We start from the raw sequence: 11,156 nt of genomic DNA on the forward strand, positions 1-11,156 counted from the left end.
TCATATTCTGACGTTATATAACGTCACTAAAGATTCCCATTTGGCGACCATTTTTGGTATTAGTAGGGACGTTTTGGGGAGTCTTCTATTTGCATTGCAAAACCTCGCTAAAAATATCTTTTTAGCGACACATCGTCATAGTGTCGCCCTATTTTTTCCCCCATATTTTTGTTATCACATATTCATATAACTTCTAATGTATCTGTCATATTCAATCACAAAACCTAAATAAACATAAACACACCACATTAAATTTTACCAACAATATTCTCGGAAGTCATTTATAAAGATTGATTATCGTCTCTAATTCCAAGAGTAATATGATTCATTACATACATAACAACCTTATAAACCAAAAAACATCAAAATAAATTGCCTTAACATCATCTAAAATCACATTGTACTTTTCTTTTTCCATAATCCTACCTAAAATTTCTGCCCAAACAAATAAACTTCATTTTTCTCAAACAAACCCACAAAAATCACTTTTTCCAAACCGCATTGACTCTCGAACCTGCAAACAAAATATAATAACATTTAGTTCACATCCAATGAAATGCCAAAGCAAGACATGGCAGCATATATTTAGAGTACAACTAAAGAAAAACATGTTCTATAACTTTCCAAGTGATACTATTATGCCAAACCACATGATAGCCAAGTTGAGCCAAAGAAAACAATTAAAAAACACTCATTGTCCTTATATTAGTACAATTTGATACATTTCATAAGCAAAGGCAAGAAACCCAATTCTCACTATGCCATACATGCATGCCCAAAATAAAGTATAATTTCACAATAGTAACCATAACAAATGAACCAATATGTACTCAAACTACTAGAAGTTGACATGACATTTGACATTTACAATTAGTTAGGTCTAGTGATTTCCAAATGCAGCAAAGAAGATGTATTTCTCCAAGCAGTAAAAGCTTGATAACAATAGATATATACAACTCCCATAGATTAATAACCCTAAACAAGATGAATAAGACTGTATTTGTTCATCTAGAAAGGCAATGGGGCTTTAACCATATATACCACATATACAACAACTCTCTAAAATACTGTTGCGGAACTTTCAAGTTTCAATGGCAAATGGCAAAAGCCATCTAGTTTTTCAGCATAATAGATCTCTCTACAAGCAATGTCAACATGGCAACAAATCATTGACAGATTCATAATATTATAGATCCATAGAATTAGCTTAGACCATGCATGCATATCCCTGGTAGTAAGTTTTACCAATAAAAATCACTAATCAATTAGCCAGAGCATTTGAAGCACTTGTAGTATAATGCCCCAAACCCCTATAACATTGTCAGACACCTTGACAAAAGACATAAAAATTTCAACAAAGTCTCCTCTGTATTTTCAACATTTCATAGACATAAATCCTGTCATAACCTGAAAATCAAATAATATACTTTCATAACATATATTAAAACCTCAGACCTTGGTCGTAAACCTGACTACTCAAATATATATTGATTCGTAGAACCAACTACTTAACTATCTCGACCAATGCCAGTTAAGTCAAATAACCAATCCTCAAATCAAAATGACACTATAAATTTTATACAAAAATTAAAATGAAAACAATATATACATCACTTCCACTTATATCAGTGTTATACACCTCTATTAGTTCCAACCAAAGATACCACACTTCGAATATATATACGCCATACATTCACACTACTCACATGTAAAAACCATCTTCCAAAACAAAACTCATGAATATTCCAACATCCACATACAATTGTCACATATGAAATGAAAGAAAACCACATAAGTTCCTTACCTTTCATTAAATGTTAGGTCTCATGTTGCTGCTCTCCATCTACGTTCCAACACGAAACACTAAAGCTAGTTCCTTACTCGGAGGCATTTTAGTTCCTTATTCCCCTAACAAAATAACTAAAGTAACATATACGCGATTATTCAAAATAACTACATTTAACTTTACTTTTACCTTTACCTGAGTTAGTATCATAGGGTAAACACGCGCCCTACACAAAGAATTAGTAGGGCCTACCCTCCTACAAATCACTGTTCAATCAAGCGAAAATAACTAATACTTGAGACATTTATAACTTAACTATATCATCATATTGTATTCATAACATTACAAACAAATATCTAATATAAAGGTTGCACTTTACTACAAAGCTGCCTATCTATCTAAATCTTTTAAGATTTGGAATCAAGCCTTATGTAGCTCTTAAATTACCCCATACCACAACTCCATCAATAATCAAATTTCAACGAATCCAATCTAAATGTAAACCCAACTCTCGGGTTTAACAAACCATGGGCATCAAAGAAAAATCAATATATACAATGGAAATAATCATTCACAAATAATACTTTACCACTCTTACTTTGTCACTACTTTAAAGTTTTCCTGTGGTGAAGATTGTTTGATTTGTATAAAGTTAATACATAACAAAACGGATTGAGGGATGGAAACCTTAAAAGATATACATATAGTTAAGATTGAACCGACAATTTTCTTTGTCTGTTTTGCATAAGTGAAAACATTTAAAAGAATGCAGGGATACCCTGAACCCAAATAAATCCTTCAAGGACCATAGTGGTAAGCATAATTTTTTTCTGATAGGAAAATCAATTAGCTTATTAATAGGGAACATGCCAAGTGAAAAGAACATTAATATGTGAACTCAAATGAACTAACCAGAAATTGGAAGCATGAGATGTGATGGACTCAATTAATGCTAAACAAAAACTTCTCATAAGAAGATAAGCATTTCTAAGGTACACCTATTATCCCCGCCCTGCAGTCCATATATACTAGGCAAAAATTCACATACAACAAAAAAAATAAAGAACACATAAAGAGGGGCAGTCTTGTTTAAGATAGGTACGCTACCCATAAAGAAGGGCAGTCTTGTTTTAACAGTTCTTGCTACCAGTTTTGTTTACCTATCGCAGTTCCTACTTTAAGATAAGATACACATAAACAACCCATAAAGAAGGACATCTCCTTTTTACCTATAGCAGTTATGTTTCCATTCAGCATGGGACATCTGCCCCAGGAGGCGGAGTTAGAATCAATAGTTACAGTTTCAATCCTAGTTGATTCAACAATGACCAACACGTACTAGAGACAAGAGGGGCAGTCTTAAACTATTCTCTTTCCTTCATTTAAATATGTGCCAAATGAAGCAACTCCGTACACTAAGTGAAAGAGTCCTACCAAGGATTCAGATAAGGCCAGACCACTTATCTAGGATAAGGCTAGATTCACCACTCATATGTGTGGTGCTGAACTAAAAGACCGAGAGGCAGATTTGCAATAAAGTGAGGATGGCTCCACTAATAAAGGGGACGAAGTCGCTTATCATTCAGACTTAATAGAATTGGATCAATCTTTTTTGTCAATAAGGTGGAGAACTAAACCAAGAGCATCACACACACGATACCAATCTCTTTTCTAAAAGTGAAAAACTACTATGTACTAGTTTTGAAGCCTTCCCTTATTTGAGTATTACGGAAAGTACTCACCACTTCAAACCTATTTTGATTTTATGAGATGACCCAATTTATAGGAGATGTCGTAAGCTCACCCCTTTTTTCTTCGTATAAGGACTGCTCACTTGCTTAAGGTTCCAATTCCTATCTATTACTTTAACTTTATTCAATCTTCGACTTCGGATTCAGCACTATTTATCTTGGTTTAGAGATCACTTGTTGAGTTAAAGATTTTTTTGTTGTGAAATGTTACGGCCTAAATGCTGAACTATTGATGCTGCGCTAAGAAGTGCCCTGGGTTGCCTGGCCTTGGGTTCTATTGTCGCCTTCGCTTTTGGAACCTTGAATTTGCGCCATCTCTCAAATAATAAAAAGCTGAAGATTCTACTCAAACAATCATGATTCCTAATATAGGACGTATCTAAAATTCCTCAAAAAAAAAAATAACCTTAAATAAAATTTATTAGAAGTCCTCATTTTTTCCAAATCATTCGTAACAAAGATATACAAATTTAAGGTGTGCGCTTAATTGCAATCTATTAAGTGCAACTAAGGAAGACACCTTGCTGCCATTATCAGAAATTTACTAGGACCACTTAAAGATTTCTCATCGATATAAACTATAAAAGCATAAGTTGGGTTACATGGCTAAGCCGGTCAAGTCATTCTTCATTCAAGGGGAAAGGTCGTTGAGTTCTTGGAGGCAACTGGTCAGCAAGAAAACCATATCCTAGTTGCCAGCAAAGGCCAACATCCAAATCAATCGACACCAAGTGCCGCCCAAGCAACACTATTGCCAAAGGGCATCCAACACCTTTATTTGTTGCAAATCATTAAGAGACAGATACATAGATATGAGATTGTGGATATGTTCTTAGTGAGGAACTAACTTATGCTAGCTTTTACGAAATAAATTTGCAAATCATTAACAAGCAAACAACAACCATGTTAATTTGCAAGCCGACAAAATTAATATGCATATCATGATAAGTAACTAGCATGCCCTCGTACAGAAGTCATAAACTCAGATAACAGAAACTCTACAAGATAGAAAATTCCACCGACCAGTAACAAATAACACACAAGTAACGGAAGAATCGATAACACTGTGGCGACTCTACAAAACTAAATAGCCACTAAACCAAAAATTAAACCTGATAAACCAGCATATATCCAAAGCCAAAACTAGCAAAAATATTACCTGAACTAATAGCTACCGCTTGCAAAGTCCTTTCACTAAGAAATTAACAAGGAAAAATTAGTGCTTTTGTTCACAATATCATAAAAAATTTAATTATTTTATTTCTACAAACAAGTTTGATTGAAAATTCTTAAAGAAACAAAAAGAAAAATCATAACTTTAATCTCTTTTCTTTTTCAGTAAACAAGTTCATAGAAAGGTTTTTGCTTCATAACTCACCAGATTTTTTCTTTCCCTCAATGAAGGAGGAGGACAAACCGAACCCGACATAAAGCTTCTATCCTGCAAGAAAACTACAACTATATACAAAAGATTAGAAAGGGGGAGAAGAATAATTAGAAAAAGAATAAGGTGAGAGAATGAGGTGAGAGAAAGGAGTACTTGGACAACATGGGAGCGAGGAGCCGTCCGACACTCCGACTTGCTTTTAGTTTAGTGTGTTTTTCCTTGTTAATTTTCCCAAAAAGTGTTTTTCCCTCTTCTTTTTCCTGAAAATCAAACAAGGCGCTGGTTATAATCGAAATAGCGCGAAATCGAAAACACAAATTCCGACAATATAAAACGTCGCAATATATAATACTTCCTATGATCCATCAAATCGTCGCCAGTTCAAACCAAGTAGCGACCGAAATTACCGTCGCTTGATAAGAGCCCAAAACTGTAGTTTTAACCCCTTAACAATCACACTTTTAGACCAATTATGTGAGTAATAATTAAGAGTTAATACTGATTACGTGTTTTTATGCGTTTCAGGCTTCAAAGTCAATTATGTGCAGAAATGTGCCACTTTGATGAGATAAATGAGCAATGGTTGGTTGCTAAGGAGTTCTGTGATTAAAGGCCAAGATTCAAGAAGACAAAGCCTTTGTAAAGCCTACTCAGAACTTAAAAAGTCAAAGTCCACGCGGGCAGAAACAGTGCACAAAGTCAGTAGAACTTCCGAAGATCGTATCTTTGGACTCAGACCTTGGAATTGGGCCTACTTTATGTCAAAACGATCGGCTTGGGAAGAGCTTTCCAATGGTCCAAGCTTTGGCCAAATCAGAGGAGCAGAAGTGGACTAAAAGTCTGTTGAAGCCGAATCCAGCTGAATAGCCCTTTTGGACTGAAGAAATTGGGTTTTGGGCCCGATTTTCCGGCCCAAAACATGGCTCCAAGCCCATTCTCGATTTTGGATCTGATTTCCTCCTTATCAACAAAGAAGACTTAACTCTTAAGATATCTGAGAGCTTAGGATAGAAAGTAGCCATTAGAATAGCTTCTAGATCTAGTTTTAATGGTTTTTAATTAAGTTTAGTTTCATTTTCATTCCTTGTTTTAGATTAAACATTTAAAATATTGTTATTGCTTGATTAGATAAATAAATTAGTTTATTATTGATCAAATTCGATTTTGTCATTTAAATTTGTTAGATCTAATTTCATTTATTGTTTGTTATTCATTTCGTAGTTATTGATTTCGGGTTGGATTATTATTTAGTTAAAATGCATAAAGTTAGAATCTTTATATTATGTCGTATTCAATTTCATATCGAAAATGATTGTGTAATGATTCTCGGCTAAACCTCCATTAGAGGGGGTTGAGAAGCCTTGATGAAAGCTTGATTCCGATTATCGTAGAGTCGTCGTAATTTTTATTCCACTCTAGAAACGATTAATTCACCATGAGAATGGGTTTAATCGTTCATATGCTAGTTATGAATTGGTAGAAGTGCCATGTGTAATTAGGGATTAGGAAGAACCAATTGTTCTGCGTAGCAGTTCAATTCGGATTACGATGATTCATCGTTAGTAAGTTAAGTTGAGTTAAGGTGGAATCAATCCCCCCTAATTCCTTATCATAGAATCAACGCAGCATTCCGTAGTTAATTAGTCGTATCTCGTGGGTAGTTGCATCGTAGTTTATAATTCGTAAATCTCTCATTAGACTTTAGTTAAGATTGCTTAGACTTAGAAAACATTACATGTGAAAGAACTATGAGTGGAACGAATCATCTACTCCACTATATCTCAATAAGAATGAGAATAGAAATCTTTGATAAATTAAGCATGAAGTTAGTTCTAGTTTTACTAGCGGAAAGAGTTCTCGCGAGCTTTATTCATTGGTAAAACTAACGTTTTACAGTATATCATCGCCTTATGTACAAAAGTATTTCTGATGTTTTTACTGTCGGTACTGCCACTATTTCAATTTTCAACTATAAAAAGAATAATATGTTATTATGATGAAAATGCTTTTAGACCACTATTTTTGACGAAAAAAGCGTCGCTAGATACAAATTTTGACATTTAAACAAATAGATTAGTAGCGACGATTAAAATGTGCCAAAAAGTTGGTTTCAGGAATGAAACAAAAACGTCGCTAAAAATAATGTCGCTAAAAAACCTGTTTATTGCAGTGATATCCCAACAAATCTTGGAACAGTTCTAGTAAAATGTTTGTACCATTCTCGTGAACATATTGAATGCACATAATTTAAATTGCTATTGCATGTATATATTGAATGTAGGAGTAGTTATTAGTTATTTTTTCATTTGTGATTCAATCTGAGCAATTTCTTTTTCAGTTTTTTGCAGGAGTGTTGTTACTTCATGATCAAATGCTACAACTCTTGCTGTAGATGTTTCGTCCTTTATCTCCATTCGCAATCGGTACCTGTGCAATATATAAGTTAATTATAGCATATAGATAGGGAAGACGTAAAACTTAAATCTTACTTTTGTTCTCGAAGCACAATGTCGTGCGTTGTGCATTTGTAACTGCTACTGGTGATATCAACTGTTTTTAGACAATGTTGGCATGCATTGTAAGACCATCCATTGTCAAGAAGTACTATGGAAATAGTCGCCTCACAAGTAAAATGCATTTATTTGCTGTAAATAATATAGTTCGTTATACGGTATATATAGAATTGTTAAGAGATGAAAGTTATAGATGAGCATATGTTGATTTATATACTTGTGATGAAGCGACGTTAACCAAAGCAATTATTTTTGACAATGTTTTTTTGTTCTGGGATGAAGAGAGTGCGGTGAATCGTGGCAGTGCTTAAGGAAGCCCTTGTAATGGAAGTTGACTTTGTGCGGTACTGGACTGGAGGAACAAAAAAAAAAAAAAGGGTAATTGCTTGATTCGGCCATGATAATTGCACATTGTGCTCTAACCAGCCACACTCTTTAATTTTGACCAATTCAACGGGTTTTTAACCATTTTGCCATTACTTGTAATACTCTTTCTCCTCCTACCACACTCTCCCTCCTCCTGCCATACTCTCTCTCCTATTAGTACTTTTGATGTTGACATGCGTAATTATAGTTATCCGTTAGATTCTCTTAGTAATACGTATCAGTGATTTATTACCGTTGGATTTTGACCCACATAAAAAAAAAATCGTGGTAGTCATTTGATAAAACATAAATTTGAATAATAGTTTACCTATGAAATAAAGCGATGAAACTCTATACATAAGTAAACTAAAACTATCTTATGTGCATATATGTTTATCAAAGTTTCTACTCTCAATCCTATGAGATATAGTGGAGTAGAGTTATTCGTTCCACTCCTAGTCCTTCCGCATGTTAATGTTCTCTTCGTATAAGTACTCTTACTTAAAGTCTAATGAGAGATTTACGAAAAGGCAACTAGACTACGATGCAACTACCCAAAAGATGCACTAGTCAACTATTAGGACAACTAAGGGAATGCTACGTTGATTCTATGATAAGGAGTTAGAGGGGAATTGATTCCACCTTAACTCGACTTAATCATATTAACGAATTTAATCGTCAGTAATCGAATTGAATCGCTTGCATGAGAACAATTGGTTCTTCCTAATCCCTAATTACACATGGCATTCCTACCAATTCATAACTAGCATGTGAACGATTAAACCCATTCTCATGGTGAACTAATCGTTTCTAGAGTGGAAAGGAAATTACGATGATTCTACGATAGTCGGAATCAAGCTTTCATCAAAGCTTCTCAACCCCCTCTAATGGAGGTTTAGCCGAGAATCATTACGCAATCATTTCCGATTACATTTAAACTAAATATGATATAAAGAATTGAAATTTACTAATCTAAATTAAACAATAATTAAAATCTAATTAATAACTAAGAATTGAATAACAAGTAATAAATGAATCAGATCTAACATAAATATAAATGACAAGAATCGAAATTTAACAACTAGCTATTTTATTAATCAAACTAATTAAGAGTAATGATTCTAAGAGTTTAATCTAAAACAAGAATTGGATTGAAATTAAACTTAATTAAAAACAATTAAATAAAAACTAGATCTAGAAGCTATTTTTATGGCTACTTTTTACTCTAACCTATCTACCATTAACAAAGAGCTAAGCTTTTGTTTTTATACATTCAGATCCAAAAATCGTGCATGGGCTTGGAGCCATGTTTTGGGCCAGAGAATCAGGCCCAAAACCCAATTCTTTCAGTCCAAAAAGGCCTCTTCAGCTACAGTTGGCTTCAACAGACTTTTCGTCCACTTCTGCTCCTCTGATTGGGTCAAGGCTTAGACCATTGGAAAGCTCTTTCCGAGCCGGTCGTTTTGAGATAAGGTAGGCCCCATTCCGAGGTCTGAGTCCAAAGATATGGCCTTCGAAAGTTCTCTGACTTTGTATCTTTGTTTTTACGCCCAGCGTCGACTTTTCAGCTTTTGGCGGGCTTTAGAAAGGCTTTGTCTTCTTGAATCTTGGCCTTTAATCACGGAACTCTTAGTAACCGACCTTTGCTCCTTTATCTCGCTAAAGTGGCACATTTCTGCACATAATGGACTTTGAAGCCTGAAATGCATAAAAACACGTGTCGGTGTTAACTCTTAATTATTACTCACATAATTGGTCTAAAAGTATGTCATTCTGGGGGTTAAAACTACAGTTTTGGGCTCTTATCAAACCACCCCCAAACAGCAATTTGCTTGTCCTCAAGCAAAATGAGAAATTAGAATAAGTGACCAAAAAATGGAGTTCTAACTACTCGTTTACTTTGAGTCGCGATTGATTGACCATATGCAACAAGGCCTTAAACCACTAGGAATTCCCTAGTGGACGAGTTATAGCCTCGTGAGAGTTTTCCAGTGAAGGTACTCACAAACTTCATCTATACTACAACGACTAAGAAATAAAGCTATTGTTTCCTTATTCATGCTCTAAATTATCTATACCTCTCATTAGCAATGCATATAGAGTAATCAAGTCGAAACCTAAGCTAATATATGCATAATAATCAATCATCTACAATAAACATATATACAATGAGTAATACTATAAAATGCCTAGCAGGTTCGTTTATGAAACTCGGAATAGCGTCCTTAAGTAGGTTCTCACAATAATAGTCAAGATACAACACTCTGATTTTTCCACTCAAGTTTATTTTACTACTCTAGTCTTGTGGGCACACTTTACCTTACAATCTCAATGACAACAAGGAAGCCGGAGTCGATCAAACACATCTGCCACTTACTATCACACTAACCTATTCCTAATTGAGCTAGAGGTCTTTATTAGGTGTTGCAGGGATTAGGAGATGGTTTAAGAAGGAAGGAAATGGATATTCAAAAGGACAAGTCTGAGATAATAGAGTCTTCATATTATGTAACTTAGAGAAAACCTTGTTATTTACTTTTGCTTCTACACTTTGTTTCCATCCTTAGCCATATTTTTTTTTTTTTTTTCTTTGGCTTTTGACTCCCTTTTATTCTATTTTTGGAGTTTTATTTATTTATATATATTTTTTTTTTTCTTGGATGGAAACTTCTTTTTTTTAAGCAACTAAACTAATTTTTGTTTTACCACAGGTTTTCTCTTCTTCTTTCTTCACTCATTCTATTCTCATACTTATTCTAGATTGGGTAAGTTGATTTTTTTTTTTTTTTTTTTTTTTGTAACAGGGTAAAGGATTTGTGGTTTATGAAAGGGCTAATGAAAGGCTCAGTGGGGTGACTAGCGGACAATAATTCATAGGTTTGAATTTCTTGCTATATCGATCCAAAGAGGGCCTAAATTCTCGCTTAGGATATGGCATAGTGATCAAGCAAGTGGACGTGTGATTTCTCTATCCGGATTTTACTTCTCCCTTGTGTCATTTCTCAAATGTTTCGCTCATATAAGGCTTTAGGCTATATTCTCACAGGATTTGTAGAATAAGTACTCTAGCCTAGATTTTAGAAACTTACTGCTAACAATCATAGATACTCATGTAATATATTTATAGATAGATGCAAAGATTATTACCTACATATTAACCTATGTTTCTAAAAATTATTCTGATGCAAAAGCTACTTGAGATTTCTAGATTGTTAAGAGCATAGAGAAGGAAAACAATACCACTATTCCTAAGTGTATAGCATGAACTTATTTATTTATATTTTTGAATTTTTTAAAATTTTAATTAGAAAACAATGCATATTAACTCTATCTATATCCTAACAGATGCCTTA

General features: G+C 34.1%; 1 long non-coding RNA gene across 1 annotated transcript; it reads right to left on the reverse strand.

The window, feature by feature from the left end:
* Nucleotides 1-248: 248 nt before the first annotated feature.
* On the reverse strand, nucleotides 249-2,780 carry LOC147482989 (uncharacterized). The gene is made up of 2 exons (XR_015206068.1): nucleotides 1,805-2,780; nucleotides 249-514 (listed from the first exon to the last, which is right to left on the reverse strand). It is a non-coding gene; the product is annotated as an uncharacterized LOC147482989 (long non-coding RNA).
* Nucleotides 2,781-11,156: the final 8,376 nt, after the last annotated feature.

Source organism: Coptis chinensis, chromosome 8 (genome assembly GCF_015680905.1).
Source record: "Coptis chinensis isolate HL-2020 chromosome 8, ASM1568090v1, whole genome shotgun sequence".
Taxonomy (NCBI): domain Eukaryota; kingdom Viridiplantae; phylum Streptophyta; class Magnoliopsida; order Ranunculales; family Ranunculaceae; genus Coptis; species Coptis chinensis.